The 4,905-nt window shown below is 40.5% G+C and overlaps 1 protein-coding gene across 1 annotated transcript in view; it reads right to left on the reverse strand.

Annotated features, from left to right (window-relative positions):
- The window catches only part of cstpp1 (centriolar satellite-associated tubulin polyglutamylase complex regulator 1), a gene marked incomplete at its 5' end in the record, with an annotated part of 285,279 nt that overhangs the window by 89,268 nt on the left and 191,106 nt on the right, over nt 1-4,905 (reverse strand). The gene's annotated exons all lie outside the window — the stretch shown is intronic.

A 4,905-nucleotide genomic window follows, 5' to 3' on the forward strand; every position in this document is an offset into this window, starting at 1 on the left:
TCAAATCTCCAATTGACGGGTACCCGGAACATGCCTGGGCAGGACCCGCCCCCCCCCAGTCTCCGATTGCCGGGTACCGGAAAACACGCCTGGGCAGGACCCGCTCTAGGCCTCTGATCATCGGGTACCTGGAACATTCTCAGGCAGGACCCGCTCGCAACCTCTGACTACAAGACCAGCGAACATAAAGGAGATTTTGAACATGGAAGAATTTAGAAATAACATGCCAGTAAACCTAAAAGCATCTGTAGATGAGTGTTAAATATCAAAAATCAGAGAAGCAACAATGGTGAAGAGACTGTTATTTATGCAGACCATAATCCTTTGATTTTTTTTGGAGAAATTTTGGGACAAGACCTTACAGATGTTTAAGGAGAGTTTAATCCTCCAGCCTTATAATTTAGAAATCTTTCATATAACTGGAAAAGATAATGCTGTAACTGATGTTTTGTCAAAGCATACATGAAGGTAGCTGAATACTGAGATCCAAATGGACCTATGTAAAATATGGCTGCCATGAAACTCATCGTAGATTTAATGTCAATATATTACTACTAGTAAAGCATCATAGAAATAGAATTATAAAGTTATTTTGTCATGAGGCTCTTAAGGATACATTTTCAATTTTCTTTGGGGGAGGAGTGGTGAAAGGTGTCTGATATAATTTTTAGAGTTTGCTTTTAAAACAGTGGCACATGCTGTTGGTTGCTTTTCTGAAGGGTTTAAAAAAAACTGGGTCAAACAGCTTGGAATGGTGACCTAATTACAATGTGCCAAAGAACGGGGATTCTTTGAAGTGTTGATGGAAAGTTGCTTTTGTTGTGTCAGTTTATGACACTTAGGGGAAATACTGAAGAACATTAGCATGTTTCAGTTCAGGATGGTCAAGGATTGGTTTCAGTTAAGAAAATCCTGAGGTTTAAATCTTGAAAAGAGCTCAGAGGAGTCTTTAGATATCTTAGGTCTTAGAAAACATAAAGGTAGATAAATCTCCGGGACCTGATCAAGTGTATCCCAGGACGTTACAGGAAGTTAGAGAGGAAACTGTGGGGCTCCTAGCAGAAATATTTGTATCATCTATAATCACAGTGGGGGGGAGGTGAGGTACCAAAGGACTGGAGGGTGGTGAAAGTTATTTTGCTATTGTTTAAGAAAGACTGAAGGAAATGCCTGGAAACTACAGACCTGTGAGTCTGACATCGGTGCTGGGTAAGCTGTTGGAGGTGATTCTGAAAGATAGGACTTATATGCATTTGGAGAGGCACAGATTCATTAGGGATAATCAGCATGGTTTTGTGTGAAGAAAATCAAGTCTCACAAACTTAATTGAGTTTTTGAGGAAGTAACCAAAATGATTGATGAGGGCAGACCAGTCGATGTTGTTTACTTGGATTTTACTAAAGCCTTTGACAAGATTCTGCATGGTAGATTAATTAGTAAAATTAGATCACATGGGATTCAGAGTGAGCTTGCCAATTGGATACGAAATTGGAGACAGAGGATGGAGACAGAGGATTGCTTTTTGGACCAGAGGACTGAGTTCACTTTTGTTTGTCATTTATATAAATGATTTGGATAAGAATGCAGGAGGCATGGTTAGTAAGTTTGCAGATAATACCAAAATTCATGGTATAGTGGACAGAGAAAAAGGTTATCTAAGATTACAGAAAGATCTCAACTAATCAGGCCAATGGGCTGAGGAGTGACATGGAGTTTAATTTGGATAAATGTAAGGTATTGCATTTTGGTCATACAAGCAAGGACAGGACTTATACAATTAATGGTAGGGCCCTGGGTAGTGCTGTAGAACAGAGAGACCTAGGGGTTTGGATACATAATTCTTTGAAATTGCATGTAGACACGGTGGTTAAGAAGCCAATGAGCACACTTGCCTTCATTGCTCAGACCTTTGAGTATAGGAGCTGGGACATCATGTTGAGGTTGTACAGGATGTTGGTGAAGCCTCTTCTGGAGTACGGTGTGCAGATCTGGCTGCCCTGTTATAGGAAGGATGTTATTAAACTGGAGAAGGTTCAGAAAAGATTTGTCAGGATGTTGCTGGGAATGGAGTGTTTGTGATATAAAAATAAACTGGACGTTTTTCACTGGAGCATAGGAATTTGAGGGATGACTTAATTGAGGTTTATAAAATCATGAGGGGCACCCTAGACCTTTTCCATAGGGTGGGGGAGTTCAAAGCTATGGGGCATATTTTTAACATGAGAGGAGAAAGTACATGAATGGCAACATTTTACACAGGGAATGGTTCATGTGTGGAATGAACTTCCAGAGAAAATGGTGGATGCAGGAACAGTTACAATGTTTAAAAGATGTTTGGATAAGTTCATTAATAGGAAACATTTAGAGGGATATAGGCCAAGTGCAGGCAGCTGGGACTAGTTTAGTTTGGGAATATGTTTGGAGTAGACTGCTTGGACCTAAGGATCTGTTTCCATGCTGTATGACTCTATGACTCTACCTGAATGGGTTCAGGTTTGCCTTCCAGGAAGAGGTACAGTACAGTTCAGAGCAAGGTTAAAAATCTGCAGGATGTTAAAAACTGAGAATGCCCAATCTCTCAGTTTTGTGAGTATTGATGTAAGAAGGCTTCATGATTCACAGGAAAGAACTAGGAAGAATCAGTTACATTGAACCTAAATATTTGATATAGAAGGACAATTTCTTCTGATGAGCCTCCGTAATGGATAGTATCGGGAATGGGAATGAGACTTTGTTTTGCTGTGCATTTTTAAGATATTTTAAACTAAATTCTATATGTGGGTAGCTTGGTATTTTTATTTCTGTTTTTGTCTTTGGGGTAATAAACTTTTGTTCTGTTGATAAAGAAACTCTGCAGCCCTGTGTAACAATGTTTCAGTGAATGCCCACCACATTAACTAAACAAAGAAGCAAAATCTTTTAGAGATAGTAGGAGCTGCAGATGCTGGAGAATCTGCGATAACAAGGTGTGGAGCTGGATGAACACAGCAGGCCAAGCAGCATCAGGGGAGCAGGAAAGCTGATGTTTCGGGCCTAGAACCTTCTTCAGAAAATCATTCAGCAAAATCTTTTAAGCCAGGTTTCATTCTAGGGTCTAACCTGTCCTATGGTATATCACTTGGGATCATAACATAATTGCTGCCACAAATTAAGATAAATCATAAATGAGGGAGTTGGTTACATCACCTGTGGGGCTGTGTGGCAGTTGATCCAAAGCAGCAACTTCTAACCTCCCGAGGTATATGCTTCTTTCAGCATATCAGGATGTTCTTAAGAAGGACTTCAAAGCCATAAATCACACCCCCCTCCACTACCCCACCCCTATTGCTTGCAAACTCCATCAGCCTCCCCCAATCCTCATTCAATTGTGACCTGCAGCAGGCACTCCCTCTCTGGTACTGAGGATAATCTCCACCAGCACTATTTGCCCATTCTACCCTTACTGTTCTTCCTATTCATCAGCTGAGACACATATGGCTGGTTGCCATGTAGGACATGATCCTATGAAATGGTGTATCTAAAGGACAGGGCCTCTTTGTCCCAGCCTAGTCAGGCTTTTTGGTCAATTTCAGCCTCACTCCCATGCTCCCTAGCTCCCACCGAGGATCAGGGCCATGGATTCAGACTAAGCACAACAGTACACTGATAGACAATTTAATAAAAAGAAGCAAATTGTTCTGGGTTTGCTACGCCCTCTGCAATATATTGAATAGTTGTGCAGAAGACAAAAGCTACACATGTACCTTTAATCACTGTTATTTGTACTTTTTATACCTGCACATGACATAATTAAAAATATTCTTGGCTCGAGTTGTTTTACCCGAAGCCATTCCAAAACAGCTTTACATTTTGCTTGCAATGCCACTTCAAATGTAAAGAACCACATCAAAAGATCTGCTGCCTTTTGTTCAATCCAGTAATTAGCAAAAGCAGAAACCTTTCTAACAACAGGGGAATATCCACAATTTACAATGTTCTATGAAATCAAAATACAAATCACTTCAACTGTTTACACCAGTAACAATATCTATAAGCTGTGTAGCTATTTTACTGCAGTGAAGTTAATACAGGTTCAGCAGCTGTGTTTAGAACAAAACAGTCTGATTTCAACTTTAATTTTAAACTCTAGTAATGCCACCCAAAGAGCTATTTTGCTCTGCATTTTATTATTTATGCCCCCTATAAAAATACTGGGCCAGATTTTGCTGGTGCAGAAGCTGAGCAGCATGTCTTGTTGGTTCGAACTGCTTGTGCATGCTTAGGTTTCAAAACATCTTTTTGGTTATGCTCACAATAATAGGCTAGATCTTACTGGAGCAGGGCAACTTGAGATGTGTCCTTTTCATGCACCCTTAGGTTTAAAATATTTTTGCCAACAAATTTGTTTGAGAGGCAAGGTTTTTGTTAAGTGGTTCCTTGGGATCGAGGATGCCTTGATTAATACTGCGTGTGATCTGCAGACTGTGCCACATTCAGGGCAAATAGAACTTAAAATCAGGTGGATGAATCGTTTGGAAGTTTGTGTACTCTCTCTCTCTCTCTCTCTCCAACACTTCGACTTTTCTCTGAATGTTTCCAACAACATTTCCCAATGTATTCACTACCATCCCAAACAAACCATTTCCATTTTAGCCAGTTGCAAGTCCATGACTTGGCAGTATGTGCAATCTCTTTAGGGATGTTCCTTGAGCACCACTGAAGCTTTTCCACTGTCCTCTTGAGAATCTGCTCCAGGGTTGAGTTCAGGGCAAGGCAATTGCTTTGGGTTTCTGGCGTCAGCCATAACATGTCATAGCTAGTGGAAACCGAAAGAATTGTGAATGCTGTAAATCAGGAACAAAAACAAAGTTGCTGGAAAAGCTCAGCAGGTCTGGCAGCATCTGCGAAAGGAAAAAACAGAGTTTA

Source organism: Rhincodon typus, chromosome 17, assembly GCF_021869965.1.
Source record: "Rhincodon typus isolate 14 chromosome 17, sRhiTyp1.1, whole genome shotgun sequence".
Classification (NCBI taxonomy): Eukaryota; Metazoa; Chordata; class Chondrichthyes; order Orectolobiformes; family Rhincodontidae; genus Rhincodon; species Rhincodon typus.